Source organism: Corylus avellana, chromosome 7 (assembly GCF_965113065.1).
Source record: "Corylus avellana chromosome 7, dhCorAvel1.hap1.2, whole genome shotgun sequence".
Taxonomy (NCBI): domain Eukaryota; kingdom Viridiplantae; phylum Streptophyta; class Magnoliopsida; order Fagales; family Betulaceae; genus Corylus; species Corylus avellana.
In genome coordinates, this window is record NC_142496.1 from 7167294 (window position 1) to 7188590 (window position 21297).

Here is a 21297-nt window from a genome sequence, read left to right on the forward strand (position 1 = left end):
TCTCTTGGGTGATGAACAACTTGCAAAATTTGAAATGCGGGTCAACAATGTGTCCTTCTAAAGAAGACCAGGCTATTGTCTAAGAGGGCTAAAAGGTTCATTTCAAATTGTGGTTCTTGTATATATGATAAATATCCATAAAAGTTGAAATGATTTGGATTTTCTTTTCTCTTTTATTTTCTTTATTCTCGTTCTATTACCTCCCATCTCTGTGACCTCTAGAGTTCATTTTCTTTATTCTCATTCTATTACCTCCCTTTTTAAGATATGGGACCTAAAAATTGATAGTTTGAGAGATATTGACACAATTAATAGCTTGAAAGTACATTAACAATGTGGTGGTAATTTAAGGAAAGATATGTGTACTTTTTTTTAAGAGCACTAGCAGCAAATACCCTATAGCCAATTCCTTCACTATATTTAGGAAAAAAAATTTTTAAAAAAAAATCACAAAACCTCACCGTTTCCTAAATTTAACCAATACCCTTTGGTAGCTACAGTATTTTCCAATGTGTAGGGAACCAAAAGTGATTTCCTATACATTATTTTAATGGGTAACTTCACTAAAGATCCTTGAATTTCTATCCGATTTGACAAACCCCAAACTTCAAAATCTCTCAATTTGGTCCCATGAACTTTCAATTGCTCTCAATGTGAATACCTTTATCAGATTTTAAATGTTACATGACGTTTATACCTCTGACTTTGGTATAAAATTTCAACTTTACCCTTAATTCCAAAACCTTTTTTATTTAAAAACAAAAAAAAAAAACAAAAATTAGGGATATGTTGGTCTTTTTTGGTATTTCTAACGGCTAAAATTGACGGCGGGGTCCACATTGAGAGCAATTGAAAGTTCAGGGGTCCAAATTGAGAGATTTTAAAGTTTGGAGGGTTTGTCAAATCAAGTAGAAGTTCAGAGGTCTTTAGTGAAGTTACCCCTTATTTTAATATACAAATTTCTATTTACTCTCATCTTTCATCTTTTTGTCTTTCATTGAGGATTGTGTTGGGATTTTGTAAAAAATGTGAGGGCTGGTAGGGAACTTATATTTTGTAAAGAAATAATATTTTAATGGTATATGGAAAGTGAAGCTATTGTGAAATATATTTTCATATGGAAGCAAAAAGTAGTTTTGTTTCCTAAACTTAGGAAAAACCAAAGGTGTTAGAATATAGGGAAAATATAATATATTTTCTGTATATTCCATAATTATGTTGATATTAACTATTCTCTATTTATGGGCTGATTGTAATCAAATATTGAGATTGTAATCATATCAAGGGGATTTGATTACTATATTTGTATTTAGACATTACCCAATAAATAGGGATATTTGTATTATAGAAAAATCAAGTTAAGGAGCACAATGTAGCCCTTAGGAATATTTCGAGTGATGGACGTAAGTGTCTAACACCGAACCACCCGTAAAGTTCTTTGTATTTTTTTTCTATATTGCTTCCGCTATAATTTTCGCATCATCATTATTTCAACATGGTATCAGAGCCACTTTCTTGTGGCCTTCAACGTCATTGACGTTTCTCATTGTTCCACTACACCCAAGTGTCACACTTCTCCAAGCGTCACCACTAGTCATCCATCACCGCCTCCGACCACCACGTGTCTCCCACACCTTCTGCCCATTCAGCCACATGCCACCAAGTTCATCCAAACACCTCACCGTTCCCACCATTCAAAGATCATACGCCATAGATTTCATAGCCACCAAGATCAGCCAAAACAGACACTGCATGAGCTCCAATGCGCCACCTGTCACTGCGTGTGTGGGATTCACACACCTCCACCCCGCAATTCAACCTGTACTCGAGTCACACAAGATCACGGCTCGCGAGTGCACATGAATGTGTTGCACTAGATTGCAGCCCACGATTCCACTTGCATTCAGCCACAGGGAATGCTTGCTCATTAGCCAAGCTTATAATCCTATACTGCAACTGCCCACACCAAATCCGGATTCAAAAAAAAAAAATTAACCACATCACACGCGCCACGTGCCGGTCAAGTTTGGTGCGCCAATCTAATAACCGCCCAAGTGGGCCCATGTTCTTTATTTTTTTGGCTCAAGTCGGCCCTAGCCCATAGTTGGCCCTTTTTAAGTTTTGGCCCTAGTTGGCCTTGGCCCATTGTCAGTCCTTTTGAAGTTTGGCTCATTGTCAGCCCTGGCCCGTTGTCGGCCCCTTTTGAATTTTGGCCTGTCGTCGGCCCCTTTTGAAGTTTTGCTCATTATTTGCCCTACTCCGTTATCGACCCCCTTTTTTGAGTTTGGCCCGTTGTCGACCATTTTTAAATCTGCATTCACCAGCCACCTGCCAATGTCGCTGGCTGCCCGCCACCGCCGAAATATTCCACCTTGAGTTCGAGGGGGATGTTAGTAGAAAATATTATATATTTTCCGTATATTCCATAATTATGTTGATATCAAATATTCTCTATTTATGGGCTAATTGTAATCAAATATTGAGATTATAATCAAATCAAGGAGATTTAATTACTATACTTATATTTAGACATTACCCTATAAATATGAACATTTGTATTATAGACAAATCAAATTAATGAGCACAATGTAGCCCTTAGGGGTATTCCGAATGGTGGACATAGGTGTCAAACACCAAACCACCCGTAAAGCCTATTGTGTTTATTTTCTATATTGCTTTCGCTATAATTTCCACATCATCATTATTTCAACAAAATGGAAGCTGCTGCTAGTGATCTAATAAAAAACTATTTCTAATATGAATAGTGAATATGCTAAAGAGCCTATTTAATATTTATTGTTCACATTAGAAGAAAAAATGTTATTTTACCTATTCTGTTACAGATAAATTTGACTATTACGAACCATTTGGCTACTTTCTTAGAGATGCTCTAACACGTTATAATTATATATTCATTGGAAATGCTTTCGCCCAACATTTTTTTTTCTTCATATTTTCCTCATTATTGATTGATGCGACTCACTAAACAGGATTGTTTGCCAACATAGATAAAATATTGATATGATTCTTCATTAATCAATTGACCTTGGATGTAACACCCATGCTCCAAATGGTATGATATTGTCCGCTTTGAGCCAAGCCCGCACAGTTTTTATTATTCGGTTTACCCCCAAAAGACCTCATCCCATTTAAAGAGAGTATATTTCATATAAACACATCATCTTTTTCATGCCTAAGCAATGTGAGACGTCACAATCAGCCCCTCGTAGAACCAACGTCATCGCTAGCAACCCTCATGAGCTTGTGCACGCTCCTCCCATTTCAGGCTGGGCTATGGCTCTGATACCATATGTAACACATCTGCTCCAAGTAGTCCGCTTTGGGCCAAGCCCGCACAGTTTTATTATTGGGCTTACCCCTAAAAGGCCTCATACCATTTAGAGAGAGTATATTCCAAATAAACACATCATATTTTCCATGCCCAGACAATGTGGGACGTCACAATTATGTAACACCCCTGCTCCAAGTGGTATGATATTGTCCGCTTTGGGCCAAGCCCGTACGGTTTTATTATTGGGTTTACCCCCAAAGGGCTCATACCATTTAGAGAGAGTATATTCCATATAAACACATCATCTTTTCTATGCCCAGGCAATGTGAGATGTCACAATATGGTATGGTATCAAAGTCATAGCCCAGCCTGAGATGGGGGGAGCGTGCACAAGCCTATGAGGGTCGTCGTGAGGATGATAGGTCCTAAGAGGGGGTGATTGTGACGTCTTACATTGCTTGGGCATGAAAAATATGATGTGTTTATATGAAATATACTCTCTCTAAATAGTATGAGGTCTTTTGGGGGTAAACCGAATAATAAAAACTGTGCGGGCTTGACCCAAAGTGGACAATATCGTACTAGTTGGAACAAGGGTGTTACATAATTGTGATGTCCCACATTGCCTGGGCATGGAAAAGATGGTGGGTTTATATGGAATATACTCTTTCTAAATGGTATGAGGCCTTTTGGGGGTAAACCCAATAATAAAAACCGTGCGGGCTTGCCCAAATCGGACAATATCATACCCACTTAGAGTAAGGGTGTTACATTGGAGCTTGGATATGTTAGAGTATATTTAGATTATCCTAAATTTAAGAATTTGATGAGAATTTAACTACCTAAATTAAGGCATTTGTTTCTATTTAAATAAATTTAAATTATTTGTAAGCTTTATAAATAGAATCTTTGTACACAATCATATTAAATAATAAAGGCAAGAATGTAGTCCTTTGAGCTCTTCTCTGATGGTATACGTAGGTGTCTAAAACCGAACCCCCTTCTAAAATCTCGTCTCAATTTATTCCACTTTATATGTAATTGTCCATTAAGTTATGTTATACCTTATCTTAAGATTCAAGCTATTAAGGTGAAGCCATTAGGTTGCGGCTAGGGATGTTCCCAAATTTTGACTTCTGCACTTGTACTTTTGTGTATGTGATCTTGAAATCTCATCTCTATAAACTATAAAGGACACAATAATTTTTTTTTTTTAATGAATGAGTAAAGAGAGGGCCCCTCATTCCAATAATCTCTCAAATTCTTTTAAAAATAAATAAATAAATTTAAAAAAAAAATTAAAAACATTAAAAAAGGTAAATTAAATTAATTAAAAAAAAAAAAATTGTTTCGAAAAGGGAGTGGTCCAACCACACCCAAAGGGCCCATGAGCCACCACCAAGTTGCAAAATGGGGGTGGCCGAAACCACCCCCATGGCCCTTGGGGGTGGTCCAGCCACCTCCATGGCCCTTGGCGATGGTTCGGCCACTCCCATGGTCCTTGGTGGTAGTTCGGCCACCCCTAAAGGTCAACTCTATTTTTTTTTTTTTCATTGGCCTTTTGGGGTTACCAAACCACCACAAGGTAGTTCAGCCACCCCAGATCTACCGGCATGGGGTGGCTAAAACCACCCAAGGCCAAGCAGGGTTGGCCGAGTGACCCCCAACAGCCTTGGGGGTAGTTTCGACTACCCCCATTTTGCAACTTGGGGGTGGTTTGGCCACCCTAAAAAACGGCCCAGAAGCCACCCCTTTTCCAAACATTTTTTTTTTCAATTTAATTAAATTAAATTTTTAAATTTTTTATGTTTTATTTTTTTTAAAAAAAAAAATTATTTTTAATTAGGTATATAGACACGTGTCAAGTTTTTAGGGGCGATCACGTGGATTTTCATCAAATTTTGTACGAAAGTTGGACAAAGGTACTATCTCCGTCTTTATGTATACCCGAAGTACCTCCGGTGATAAAAACTAAACCCTAAAGCGTAAAAAATAAAGTTATTAAACCACAAAAGGCAAAAAAGTATTGAACCCCTGTAATAAATGAAAACTCTTACAAATAGGGGACATGGGGAAAAGCCTACTGCACACAAACTATACTATTGCAGAAGGACCAACATTAATTCAAGTCTATTGCAGACAAAAGTGCATAACATAAGCCATAAAGAGAGTAGAGTCACCAACTACAAGCCTAAAATATTTAATTTCAATTTAAATAACAGAAACACCTCCACCTAGGGCAGAAATCAAGATAACGAAGTGGAAGAAAAAAAAATGTGATATATGTTGGGTTGGGTTTCCCTATTAAGTGGAGGATGGCCCAAACTTGTGTGGCCCATGTGTGTTTTTTATTAAACCCATATAGAGAGGCCCATTTGGAATAGGGTTCGCTAAACCTAATATCCTTTGTTGTTGCAAAGAGAGAATAATACGAAAAGAAAAAGATACAAGGAGCCGCCAGAGAAATAGAAGAAACGAGGTCCAAAAACCAATTTCAGAAAATTCCGTCCAGACTTGATCAACAGCTCCGATTGATAAGCGTTTATGGTCCGATTGAGCTGAAATTTTGCAGGGATGTTCATGACACGTGACTCTTCATTTTGAATTGTGGAGATTGGATTCTGAGTATTCTGTTTCAGTTTTTTGAGCCGATAAATAGTAGCCTCTATTTGGGTGAGATCTTTCTTTATTTCTTGTAGAAGTTGATTTATGCCAAGAAATTTTATTTCTTGAAGGATAGCTGCTGATTGTATGCTTCTAGTTGAGACTATGGAAGACTCATGTATTCCCGTTATTGTTGATAGTGAAATTGTTTGAGTGGACTACGGTCCCGTGGTTTTTCCTTCTCACACCGGGAAGTTTTTCCAAGTAAAAACCGTGTGTCTTGTGCTTTGTGGTGTTTGGATATATTTTTTCCACATATATATTGCTCTATTTTATAGTTTCCTACAGATTCACACAAAGAAGGAGTTTGTGTATTGTTTTTTCTCCCAACAATATCTTATTCCCCCAATTTCCTCCCATCTAATCTCATCCATGTCCCAAAACCCTAAGCAAACAACACCAAAGTAAAACAAATTCTGAAAACCAGAAAAGAAAATCTTCTTATTTGTATGAACTACTCTTTGGAAGATGGGTTCAGCCATATTTTTTATAAACTATGTGGGTTCAGCTATAATTTGTGTTAGTTTTTAGGTTGGTTAATTCGGTGTCCAAAAGTGTAATTTCTTCTCGATTGAAACTTCGTTTGCAAGAACGTTCACTAGTGTCCGAACGGCTACGTTTCCTATTGAAACCCGAGAGCTCTGTTCACTACACGTTCACTGGGCCGTCCAAACGTGGTGAGTTACATAGTAAAACCTGAAAGCTTCGTTCGATGTATGTTCGCTAGTCCGTCAGAACATGATGAGTTACATAGCAAAACCCGAGAGCTTCGTTCGCTACACATTCCCAAGCCCGTCCGAACGAAAGTATGTTGTTGCCGCATTAGGGTTTTTCAAGTTCAGCTTGGACTTCTATAAAACCCTAGGTCCATTCGAACATGGCCACCAGTCCGCACGCTACTGTGGATTTTCCTTAATAATGTTTTCTTCTTTAGCAAGCAAACCTAATTCTCAATTGATAGAGCACTATTTTTCTAAGCAATTGAGATGGTAAATTCTATATTGTGCTAAGAGAGGATTATCAGTATTCAGGGCTTCAGAGCTATTTTCTCTTAAAGTGTTTCTGTGGTTGAGAAGTCGTTTTGTTCATCAAGGATAAGAAGTCTACTGATGAGTATCAAATATTGCATATTTGAGCTCCTTAATTTACATTTCTTAATCTTTTAGCTATGTTATAATCTGATATCTTGTGCTAGTTTTGTTGTTTTAGTGTTTTGCAGGCTGCTAAGAAAAAACTACGGTTTTGATGTGAAAAATGCTAACTTTGGGAAAAAGCTACAAACGGAAGTGGGATCGAGCGCACAGCCCTACGCTCGATCGCATATGCGCTCGAGCCAAGCAAGAGCACGCTCGAGTGCACCCCTGCCTATGTCCAAGCAAGTAGCGCCCAAGCACTGCGCTGCAGGAGAAGATATGCATGCTCGAGTGCGATCGAGCGCACTCGTCTGACCTAGCACCGGTTTTTAGGTTAAAACCCTAGAAAACTCTAAGCAAAGCCCTATAAATAGAATAGACTTCAGAGAAATTTGTAAGAGGCTATAGAGTACGAAATTTAACAAAAGAAAGAAGAAAGTTTAGGGTCTGCCTAGCTTTTGGTGTTCTCAACTTTGCAATTTTTAATTTGTAAGCTTCTAAATTCTCCATGGATTCAATTACTCTTGTTCTATCTTTCAATTCTGTGAGAAGCTAAACCCTCAACTAAGGTTGAGGATGAAGCCTCACTTATGATTAGTAACATTAATTCTCATGTGATGTAATATTTTCCAATTTAATGAGTTTGATTTTCGAATTGTTTTACTTCAAATCAATTTGTGGAATGATTCTTGGATATCTTTTGTGATTCAAGGATACATTTGATGATTTGAGTTTATTTCAAGTAATTGATTGCTTGGTTTTTATTTATAAAAAAATTGGATATCCCTTGTGATTTATTCTATGAATACAATTGATGTTATGATTTAAATTTGATATCTTTTGTGATTTACGGATACACTTGATAATTTATTTTAAATTGGATTTCTTTTGTGATTTGTGCATCAATGGATACATGGGATGGTTTTGATTAATTCTTTGAAGCAAAAGTAAAACTTACCTAAGATTTTGCTGTGAGAACTTTGGAAATATTATTGGTCATGGGAATATGTTGCTATGACTTTGTGAGTGCGGTTTCCGAAACCTTAGTGCTTTGTTAATTGATTAATCTCACTTTATGTTGTTTATGCCTTTGATTTTACATTCACAAAAACAATCTCTCACTTTTTGGAACTAGGTTAGGATTTGATTAATTTAGACATAATAGCTTTTCAAGAACACAATTCCCTGTGAGATCGACCTCGCACTTGCAATCCTTTTACTTGCGAGTATTAAAATTTTCACAACATCTATCGGAGGATCCAACAAATGAGAATCACTTCAAGCAAATTGTCGACCTATGAAGACAACCAAGAAGCTTGTTGACCTTACATAGCCTAAGAGTTGCAAAGGGTTGTAAGTGTCCTTGTGTCTGTAACCTAAATTTTCTTTTAGTGATTTCTTGTGTTTAGCTGCCTTAGAGATGTTTTACTTTTAGAAAGTTTTCTAAAATGTTTCCTCTTCATCACCAAAATCTCTATGTCTCTCTGATTTACTGCTTCAATCTGTTTATTTGTTCCAAAAAAAAAAAAAAAAAATTGCTATGTTGTTGATAAGTATGAATTAAGCTGTTATTGTGATTTGCATTTCATTGGCTTGCTTAAAGTGCTGAACACATGATCCTTTCATTAGGAATCTGAGTCCTATGACTTATTTTTGGGCAAAAAAGACTTCACTTGTTTTGAGTTGAATTATCATGAACACATTAGCATATAATCTGTGAGGTATGAAATTTGAGTTTAATCTTGTTTATCTTGAGATTTGTTGGATGACTTATAGATAAATAACCTTAGCTTGTAAAAAAAATAAAAAAAATAAAAGATCATTCTGAGTTTTTCACTGAGTAACTGGAACTCTTACCTCATTAAGTATTGAGTGTTCACGTAAAAAGGTGTGAAGTTCAATTTGGTTGATGGTATGGCTAGCTTGGCTTCACAGCCTTTTTGACTTGAGTTAATAAGCCCTTAGGAATTTTTCTACATTTAGTGCCCTAAAGCCATTTAGTTTGAGAGTCCTTGGCCTAACACTTGGTACATGGGTCAATTAGAAAGATTAAGGGAGCTAAGCATTGCATAGCCTATGCAAAAAAAAAAAAAAAAAAAAAAAAAAAAAATGTACATCTTGCCTTGGTTGTTTCATCTGATAGGGATTTCTACAAATTTGGAGATATTGAACCTTTGTCTTGAGATTAAATTGAAGCCTCATGATTGTATGCTAATTTCACTTTGCACCTATCGGAACATATGATGTCTCAACTGTCCAATATGAGTGATTTGACTTTAATTGTCCTAAAGATTTTGAATATGGAGTTCATTTTTGTAAGCTTGCTCATGAATAAGAACCATTGTTTGTGTGAAACTTCATTCTTTTGAACAACATACTGCTGACAATGTTTGTGGGTATCATTTCTGTTAAACCCTCAGGGGACTTTACTCGTCCACTAGGTATGCCTAAGGGTTTAAAAGGCTTATTGCATATGCCAAATGCAATTGTATCTCCCACGACAGAGGATTTATGTTTCATGTTTTAATTTTATTCTTAGTTGTGTACTGCTATGGGACTAGCAATATGAAAGTTTGGGAGTATTTATTGAGTGTCAAATATTACATATTTGAGCCCCTTAATTTGCATTTGTTAATCCTTTAGATGTATCCTAATTTGATGTTTTGTGTTAGTTCTGTAAATTTAGTGTTTTGCAGGCTGCTAAGGGAAAATTGCGGACATAATGCAAAATATGCAAAAGCTGAAAAAAGAGCCATCAAAGGAAGTGGGATCGAGCGCATCTGCGCTCGAGCCCAACTAGTTCACGCTCGAGCGCACCCGCGCCCATGGACAAGCTAGCAATGCTCAAGCGCTGTGCCGTAGAAGAGGAAAGCGCATGCTCGAGTGCGCTCGAGCGCACCTAGTGTGCGATCGAGCGCATTTATCTGGCATAAATCCACCTAAGCGCCGACTTTAGGGTAAAAACCCTAAAAAAAGCCCTATAAAAAGAAAATACATCAAATAAAAATATGAGGTTTTTTTAGTACGAAACTTCAAAGAAGAGAGAATAAAGTTTAAGGCTTTCCTAGCTTTTGGTGCTCTCAATTTGGGGTTTTTAATTTGTAAGCTTCTCAAATCTCCATGGATTCAATTACTCTTGTATTCTTTTTCAATTCCATGAGAGGCCAAACTCTCAACTAAGGTTAAGGATGAAGCCTCACTTATGGTTAGCAACACTATTTTCATGTGATGTAATACTTTCTAATTATATGAGTTTGATTTTCCAATTATTCTCTTTCAATTAAATTAGTTGAAGACGTTCATTTAATTGATTACTTGGGTTTTTGTTGTCAAAAAAATTGGATATCCATTGTGATTCATTCTATGGATACATTTGATGATTTAATTTAAATTTGGTATCCTTATATATTGGATGATTTAATTTAAGTTGAATATCTTTTGCGATTTGCGTATGAATGGATACATTAGATTGTTTTGATTAATTCTTTGAAACAAAGTAAAACATACATGTGCCTTCAGAAATATTATTGATCATGAGAATATGTTGCTATAATTTTGTGGGTACGAATTCCGAAATCTTAGTGCTTCGTTAATTGATAACTTTCACTTTATTCAGTTTATGCTTTTGATTTTCTTTCAAAAATCTCTCACATTTCAGAACTAGGTTAAGATTTAATTGGTTTAGATATAATTGTTTTTCATAAACACAATTTCCTGTGAGTTCGACCTCACACTTACAACGATTCATACACTTAGGAATACAATAAAATTTCATAAGTTTTAGTAGTCGGCTACCAAGTCCTAATAATGATTGGAGAATAAAAGCCAGCTAAAAGATGAACTCCAAAACCAAGTAGGAAAAGAAACAAACGCCACGTAAAGATGCTAAACCAATAGGCTTGGCCCCACATGAAGGACTTGAGCTGGCAAAACGGGTTGGCAGATCGACCTGTTTACGACCCATAATGACTCGCCACCCGTTTAGAGTAAACCTAGACACGACCCATTTAGCTAAACGGTTCACCCACCCCAGACACAACACGACTATTTCACAGGTTCCTGGGGTGTGAAATTTCTAAAATGCCCTAATTTTTTAATAAAAAAATAATTTTTTTATTAAATAAAAAAATAAAATAAAATAAAAAACTCTTGACTTGTGGGTTCACTCGTGGATCTAACCCATCCGCGTTATGACCCATAGGTCATATTTATTATAATATATAATGTACTTTATCAATGGCTAGTCAAGGGTGGCCGAACCACCCCCAATGGCCATATATATATATATAGTTTAGGCCCGTTGGCTCTTGGGGGTTCCTTCGGCCACCCCAGACCGAACGAACCACCTCCAAGCCCAATAGGAGTGGTCGAACTACTCCCAAAGCTCTTGGGTACGGTTCAGCCACTCCCTTTTGCAAGTTGGGGGTGGCCAACCACCCCAATAGGCCATGAGGTGGTTCGGCCACCCCTAGCTGGGCTAAAATAGGGGTGGCTGGCCTCCCTTTATGGCCAAGATAGGGTGGCCGGCCACCCCTTTTTTTTTTTTTTTGGTTATGTTTTTATTTTAATCCTAAGTAATTTTTTTTTTTTCCTTTATGGCCAAGATAGGGTGGCCGGCCACCCCTTTTTTCTTTTTTTTTGGTTATGTTTTTATTTTAATCCTAAGTAATTTTTTTTTTTTTTTTTAATGAGACAAGTGTTTTATTTATGCCCCTAAAATTTTTTTAGAGCTATTAAGAGAGCCATTAACTAAAAAGGCTCGGGTTCCATAGAAACCGTTGTATGAAACCTTTCTACGGAAAGTAACATCCCATCCCCATCAAGACCTACCAAATCCCAATATACTTGTACTTATAAATAAAATAAAATAAATCAAATCACAATATACTTGGAACATGGCTTCGGTCAAAGTAAACTCAATTATACCCCGAATAAGTAGTTGGCTTGGACCACATTTGGAACGGGCATTGGCATTTTGCAATATTCTTTCAAAACTTACATCGTGCTGATTAAATATTTTTATTTATTTATTTGTAATTAAATAAATAAATAAAAAGAAAAGATTAAAGAATCATATTTTTTATTTTAATTATTTATTTTTTAAAAGTGCTTATATTTGACTCAACATTTTAGTTATTAAATTTTTTATTTATTTAAAAGATTATTTATTTATTTTTCTTATTTCCAAATAAAAGAAAGAATAACTGAATTTTTTTTAATTATTATTAAATATTGATTGTTGAGCTACAGTGTTAAGTGCAACAGCTTAGGTCCTCAAAAAGTAGCTCAATTGGCTGTAGTCCTGCCTAATTAAGCGGAAATCACTAATTCGAATTACCTTCTCCTACCAACATGTAAAAAAAAAAAAAAATAAAATAAAATAAAAGGGTGCAACAGCCCAGCAAACTCTTAACCACTTTTACTAGCCTAATATAAATTTTGTATTTTTTTATTTTTTTCTGCATGACTCACAAGACTATTTTGTTTAGCGGATGTGAGTATTCTAACTCGTCAATTCAATTAACCCATGTTCGTAATTAGGAAAAAAATAATAATAAAAAACAAAAACTGACCCATATTCGTACAGTTGTTGAGCAACTCCTCCCAATAGTGGAAGCACATGAGACCAGACTTTTGTCGAATCCAAGGAGGGAATCAAGGCTCCTGCCTCCTGGTAAGTCCCATATGCCACGCTTAATTTTTATTTAGTTTGGGTATCACCATAAACTAAATATTGACACTTGAACCACAAATGCTTCTGAAAAATCAGGTATAAATTGATGAAATAAATAATGAAGTATAATAAAGAAAATGAAAATCAAAGATTTTACTTTGGTTTTGTCTACGATCTATCTATGTTCATCGGATAAAACTCAAATAATTACATTTTGCTCTTATTACTAAATGAATTTACAATACAAAGAGTTCATATATATATATATATATATATATATATATATATAAAAGAAGGTAGAGAAATAGAAAAAGATATGATAAATCAAATAAGTTTGAATGTATTCAAATTTAATTTGATTTGATTACAATAAATGTTAAAATTACTTCTCATAAAATCCTATCTAAAAATATATTCTAAGATAAATATTTGCGAATATATATACAGAATTTTTAACCCTTCTCCTATATATCTATATAGCAACTATAAATCTCCAAATTCCTCTAAACTCTACTCCTAATTTATTATTGTTAAGCAAAGGCGCAATAAGCTTAATTATGTAATTTTAATATACAAGCTACAACAGCGGTATAATGATTTTCAATTAGCAAGTAGTAATTTCTTCAAAACTGGCCACGTGATGTGGATGACCAAGTCTTTTAAAACTATTTCTGCATTGGATCGATCATATGTACGTAGTTGATGACATCTTCTATTTACATAATGCATGTGTCATTCTCCTAACAACTTGTTAATTAAGTAGACGAAAAGAGAAATAAGACGTTAATTTCTTGTCCTTTCCCTTTTTTTTTTTTCTAAAAAAAAAGCTTAATTCATACACGTCTCGTAAAATAAAACTATTTAGTAAACTCTTATATTATTTTTATATAACTATAATAATATGGCAGTAAAAAATAACATTTGGATGAAACCTCGCATTTCTTGCATGTACATGTCAAACAAAGACACTCATATCAGCAGCCACAGAAGCTAACCATAGCTCTGATATTAATTGTTGAGGAAAAAAACACTAAAAGTAGTCAAATAAAAGTAAGCTAATATACATATTTGAACACCGGCTACTTCCAGCCCAAAAAGCCTAAGCTAATGAGCTTGGATCCACTTATGTATATTAATTACTTTTTTTCTTTATACTTTATCAATGTGGGACACAAACCTCACAAGTCCATGCACAACAAATCTTCACTCACGTGACTAAACTCGTCAAACCAAGACACTCATATCAGCGAAAGCTAACGATGGTTCTGATACCAATTGTTAGGGAGAGAAACACCATGGGTAGTCAAACAAGAGTACGTTAATATACATATTAGAACAAAAATTCTAGCCCAAAAAGCTTAAGATAATAGGCTTGGATCCACTTAGATCTATTAACTACTCTTTTTCTTTATATTTTATCAATGTGTGACACAAACTTCACAAGTGAATACACAACACCTCTTATATTCTTTTTCGTTTATGTGTAAAACAAAAATAAAAATTATTAAATCTCCCGATTGAACAATTGAACATAAAAGCCTGAGAAATTGGAGTTTTTTTTATGCATGTGAAACATATATACATATATATGTAGTACACCTTATCCATATTTTAATATTATACACATATATATAATTTCTGAAGTTTCCTCCCTTTTTCCTATTGTTTTCTTTTAGCCCTTTTCACGCCCCACCATCATGTTCACTTCGCCATCGATCTTAGAGTAATAGAGTATATAATTTATTGTTGAAGTTTCTTGTCTTTTATCGACTTTGTTTTCTTCTATACTCTGCCACCCACCATCCAGTTGACGTTTATTATTATTATTATTTGAAATTTCTTCTCTTTTTCTAATGTTGAAGTTTATTATAAAAGGTAATCCTTTTATAGCAGTTAACATGCAAAGAACCAATTAAGCTCTAGCAAGTTTATAATTTCTTGCTGAAGTTCTTCAACCGTCACATTCACTAGAGACGGCTTGAACTCTCTCTATAATGGATAGAAGGCAAGATGAAGAAGAGAATATGGCTGCTGTTTATGAAGCCTCACTGAATGGGTGTGTAATCACCCTGAAAAGATTGATCCAAAGGGATCCACTCATCCTTAATAAAGTTTCACTCACATCCTTAAGTGAGACCCCTTTACACATAGCAGCTTTGCTTGGCCACCTTGAATTTTGTAAAGTTCTTGTCAGCAAGAACCCTAAACTTGTAAAAGAGGCAGACTCGCTGGGACGAACCCCACTTCACTTGGCTTCTGCAGAGGGATACACTGACCTGGTACAAGCATTCTTGCAAGCAAATGCAGATGTTTGCTTAGTTCGTGATCAAGATGGGAGAATTCCTCTCCATTTAGCAGCAATGAGAGGACGAATAGAGATCATAGAAGAGTTAATTATTGCTCGACGAGAGTCCATCCGAGTGAATCTCGATGGAGACAGTGTTTTGCACTTGTGCGTTCGATATAATCATCTGGATGCTCTAAAATTGTTGGTGGTATTAGCTAATTGTGAAGAATTATTCCTCAACTCCAAAGACCACGATGGAAACTCCATATTGCATTTAGCTGTGATGCTCAAGCAAATGAAGGTGCGTTAACAATATCTATGGCTACTCTTTTAAAGATTTATTTCTAGTGATATATAAAGTACCACACTATCCACGTCTACGAAATTATTTGACATCTACTTCTTGTTTCTCCTTCTCTTTTATGTTAGTTTGCTTGTATTCGTCCATATGTTCGCAGAAAAAGTAAAAACAATGGAAGAATATTCACAATGTTTTCATACATGCCCATCAAAAATAGAAAGATCCCTTCGTTTGATGCAGTTCTACTAAAAATCATGCAAAAAGTAGTAACTGACCCAAGAATGATCATTCAATGTGGTTGAATTAAATTTATTTTTTTGTTGTCTTTGTGCAGGCCGTAAAATACTTACTTTCAGTACCAGAAATAAAAACAGAGGCTAATGCCATGAACAAGATTGGTTACACAGCTTTGGATGTCTTAGACGTCTGTCCAAGAGATTTTAAATGTTTTGAAATCCAAAACATTCTAAAAGAAGCCGGTGTCAGAAGATCAACTGATCTAAATTCTTCCCTACCAACGACACCAACTGCTGATGAAGCACAACCAACTCAATCCGGAAAGCTAGCTTGATCAAGGTTTAGGAGATTGTGGGAGTGCGTTTATTCGTTCTTAGTTAAACACTGGACGCACCAGGGAAATTGGATGGAAGAAACACGTGGCACATTGATGGTAGTAGCCACTGTAATTGCAACCATGGCTTTCCAAGCTGGGATCAGCCCACCAGGTGGCGTTTGGCAACAAAATACAACCAACTCCACGGATGGTTTCTATTGTACGCAAGATAATATATGTGAAGGCGGCACAGCAGTTTTATCTTATTCCTATCCAGACGACTACCTATTGTTCTTATATTTCAATACCACCTCTTTCTTTGCATCTCTATGCGTCATACTTTTGGTCATTACTGGATATCCTCTTAGGAGCAAGTTCTTTATATGGCTTTTGACGTTAGCCATGACTATCTCAGTCGCGTTCATGACATTTACCTATATAAAAGCAGTGATCGATTATGGTGACCCCGAATCATCTTCTTGATAAAGTTAGCTCATTGGCCCTAAAATTAGTAGATATTTGGATGGGAATCGTTTTGATTGCTGGGGTAATTCACATAATTCGGCTACTCTATTGGATAGCGAAGAAGTTGATTCACATAATTCACCTACTCCATTGGATGGCGAAGAAGCTGTGTAATTTCATACGCAAGTCAACAAGGGGTCCAACCGAAGACCAGGCTAAAGTCTAAGAGGAAAATTGTTATGATTTGAATCTCGGTTGATCAGAAAGAAGTTGTAAGGGGTAGGGTTAGGGTAATCTCGTTGTAATAGTTATCTTTAAATTTAGTGCTAAGTTCATAATTAGTCATTGAATTCTATTAGGATTATAATTGGGCGATGTTATGCATAAATCAGTGATTTAATGATGAATAAATTAAGCTTGGTTTTTAGAACTTGGAACTATCTCTTGCGTAGATTCATTTTTTAAGCCCTGAAAATTAAGATCTTGGCTTCGCCCATATCGAAACCTATTATTAGTGGTGATCATAAGGTTTTATGGCCTTTCTCATTAAATCATAGTCTTTGTGTATGCTTGTTTCTACATCTTATTATATTTTTGACTATTTTATGAGACATTAACACTGAAGGCCGGATACTTAAAGAAGCTAGGAATATGTCATGGTGTCAAAGCACAAGATTCTCATATGAATTTACACACTCAGCTTCTTACAACGGCTGTTCACTCAAACGTTTCAAGTCCAAGTGATAAAGTTGCATATGTTCTGATGTTCATATTACTTAAACGTTACATTTGTTTATATAATTTATTACTTAGTAGTTGGGTTGGGTTACAATAACAAATATTGTTGCAGATATTACATAGCTGTTAATTTCTATAATAGACTTTTATTGTAATCCAACTTCATTATATATATGTGATCGCCTACTCTTATTGAAGTAGGGTAGTTTCTCTTATATGGTATCCGATAATAGCTTAAATGTGTCTATTTTATCTATTAAAATAAGTATTATCATAGATTCATGGGTTGTTATTTTCTAATTCTTATATTTTAGACTTAATTGTGAAGTATTGTTCAATCATTAAACTTGAGTTTAAATCATATATTAATGTAATAAATCATTCTTTTGTAGGAATTGTAGTAAGATGACTTATTGCGAATAAAGAAGAGAAAAAGAAAAATAAGAACAACGTGGGAAGAGAAAACGAATTAGTTAGAAGAAAAGACAAAAATGAGAGAAGGACAAAATAAGTGAAAGAAAGCAAAAGTATGTGAAGAGGAGAAGGACTCTAGTAACATGTCAGACCTGACAGCAAACCGTGAAGGGCAGCAGAAAATAAAAGAAATTAAAGCAACAAGTGGGTCTCGTGCTTAGGAAGAGATGAGATAAAGTCAACAAATGAGACCAGAAAGAAGAGAGTAATCCTAAACAAAGAAGGAGAGAGCCCATGGAGTTCAACTAGAATAAGGAAAAAAGAGAAGAAATGATTTTTCTGTCAAGTTTTGCAATCTAGGTCAAAGGAATGCAAAGAAGAAGGAAGGAAGAAGATAAGCATGAGAACAAGATAAAAAACAGAGAAGCAGGTTGAGAGAAGAAGAAAAGAATGAACTCTTATTCTCTGTATAATCAGCTTGATTACAAAACAATGAAGTAAATGGATTATATACTTGGCCATAAGCATAACAAGCTTCTAACAACTAACTTCAACTAACTTCAACTATACAAGAAACTGAAACAACAAACTTACAAACTGAAAAAGTTCAGTTTTAATACTGAGTTGTCTGATACTCCCCCAAAGAAGGATGTCAAATGTCCTTGACAGACAGCTTGGAGAGTAAACGGTTGAAATCTTTGAAGCCAAGTCCCTTGGTGAAAATATCAGCCAACTGATGTTGGGAAGGAACATGTAAGGTTTTGATAAGACCAAGTTGATTAATCTTTTCTCTAATAAGATGGCAATCAATCTCTATATGTTTGGTTTTCTCGTGAAAAACATGACTTACAACAATATGGAGAGAAGATTGACTGTCAGAGAAAAGTAATGCAGCCTTTGGATGAGAGACGTGAAAATCTTTAAGTAAAGAGAACAACCACATTAGTTCACAACAAGTAGAACTCATTGCTCGATACTCTGCCTTACCAGAGGATCTAGACACTGTCTGTTGGTTCTTAGATTTCCAAGAAATCAATGAACCACCAATGAATTGCAAAACCCAGTAACAGACTTTCGAGTATCAACACACCCTTCCCAATCAGAATCTGAAAAGCCCTTCAACAAAAAGTCTGATTTTGCTGGAAAGATTAGACCTTGTGCAGGAGAACTCTTAACATACCTCAAAACCCTTGTGGCAGCATCTAGATGTGATTGTCATGGTTCATCCATAAATTGACTTAAGGTTTGCATTGAGTATGCTATATCAGGACTAGTGATGGTGAGGTATAGAAGTCAGCCAACCAACCTCCTATAAGAGGTAGAATCTGATAAAAGAAGACCTTCATCTTTTGATAATTTCAAATTCTGCTCAATTGGAAAACTAATAGGTTTAGAAGCTAGTAAACTTGAATCTTCAAGAATCTCTAAGGCACATTTTTTTTTGACATACAGAAATACCTTCTGTGGATCTAGCAATCTCTAGTCCTAGAAAATATTTCAAAGGTCCTAAGTCTTTTAAACGAAACCTATCATTATAGAGAATGATGAAATCAAAAACTGCCTTTGGATCATTGCTAGCTATGGCTACATCATCAACATAGACTAGAAGAGCAATGTGAGAGAAACCTTTGAGCCTTGTGAATAGAGAATAACCAGCCTTGGATTGAACAAAACCAAGGTCAATTAAAGTTGCAGAAAATTTGGAGAACCATTGTCGGGATGCCTGCTTCAAACCATACAATGATTTAGTTAATCTACAAACTTTACTCTCCCCGTTGCTGCCAAAACCAGGAGGCAAAGCCAATATAGACTTCCTCATCTAAGTCCCCATGCAAAATAGCATTGTCCACATCCAATTGACGGAATATCCAACATTTAGTTGCTTCAAGAGCTAAGTGATAAGTATTGAATATTTCATATTCTAGCCTCTTAATTCACATATGTTAGGCTCTTGGTTTTGTTATTATTTGATGTTTTGCTTTGTTTTTATGTTTTCTTATAGTTTTGAGGGTTTTGAAGAAAAGGAAGCGTTTTCGGCAAGTTCCACATTTAAAAGACTTATTTGGAAGAGCTGAGATCGATCGCATGAAGCCTAAGCTCGAGCGTGCATGCGCTCAAGCACAAGTCAGCAAGGATCGAGCGCACCAATGCTCGATCGCATATGAAGCTAGGATTGTGCTTGAGTGCCCAACACAAGGATCGATCACAGGCATGCGCAACCTCCTACGATCGAGCGCACTCGTTCACTGGGCTGCGGTAGACGTGTTTTCACACGATTTCAACTTGGTTTCAAACTCTAAATCTAATTTTAACTCGACTTGTGAGTTGATTGGCTGCATATGAACGTCCAACGCTGTTCCAAACCCTATAAATAGGCCCTCTCTTCCTCCAAATAGAAGGGAGAAGAAGGAGAATCAGACACAAGCTCGGGATAAAGAACTGAAGGCTAAATCAAGAAAAGTTTTGGGTTTTTCTTCTCTTCCCCAATTTATTTTATTATGTAGTTACTATTTTAATTATGGCTAGTCAGAAGCCCTAATCATGTCTCTATAGGATTGCAATATTGGTGCTTTTTCTACAATTATATTTTTGATATTTAACTTTATTATTTCCTGTTTAATTGAATTCTTCATATGAATGTGTTTGACAACCATACACATGTGTTTGGATTTGTTATTTGTGTCAATTTGGATGACTGAGTCCTAGGCATAATAGACTGACAAAAGAACCCCATCATAAGTTCTTGGATTAATCAACATGGGGAACCGAAAGTAGATACCATGCCCTAAGTCGATTTCCATAGATTTATGCTCTCTAGAAGAACAACTTAGTATAATGCTAAATCCTTTGGGAGAGAAAAGAACTAGAGTAGATAATTTGCCTAATTCATTACTTAGATAAATCAAGAGCTTAAGAAGTAGATATCATCCCTTAGGTTGGCAAACATTAGGTATCTTGATATAATTGGAACGATTGCAAATTGTTTATCTTATTTGAGTATGATTAAGATGGATTTCAAAACTCCAATCATTTTTAGTCTTAGTTAATCTTTTATTTTATTTTATTATTAAATTAAATCTGTGACATTTAGTTTAATTATGTTAATTAAATAGGAAATTGCATTCTAAGCAAAATTACCAATCCTCGTGGGAATGATCTCATATTTGTCTACTATACTATCATTTTGATCTTGTGCATTTGCGAGTAAAACGTATCGAATATTGTCTATTAATATAGGTGATATTTGGGACAACACTAAGAAGCTTCTCACTGTTGTCGTCTTGGCTACAGGTGAGAAAGTTTCATGATAATCCAACCCTTCACATTGAATGTGCCCTTTGGCTACTAACCTAGCCTTGTACCTCTCAATACTGCCATCAGATATATGCTTTATCTTATACACCCATTTGCATCCAATGGCCTTCTTGTTAGGAGGTAATTCAGTAACTATCCAAGTCTAGTTTGCCTCAAGTGCTAAGATTTCAGCCTGCATAGCTTCACGCCAATGCACATCTTTGACAGCTTGATGGTAGAACTTAGGTTCAATATTGAGTGAAGTGTTAAGGCAAAAATATTTTTGAGATGAAGACAGGCTATCATAAGAAACTAAAGAAGACAATGGATAAGATCTACATGAATTAGTAGACATAGTAGACATTGTAGGAGATGGGGTGGAGAAGAGGAAACCAAATGACAATGATAATCCTGCAAGTAACTAGGTCTAGTTTTGACCCTAGTGGATTTTCTAATGGGTGGACAAAGCAATTGACTAGAAA

The 21297-nt window shown here is 35.6% G+C and overlaps 1 pseudogene; it reads left to right on the forward strand.

Annotated features, from left to right (window-relative positions):
* Positions 1-14757: 14757 nt before the first annotated feature.
* LOC132185352 (uncharacterized) lies at positions 14758-16595 on the forward strand (annotated as a pseudogene).
* Positions 16596-21297: the final 4702 nt, after the last annotated feature.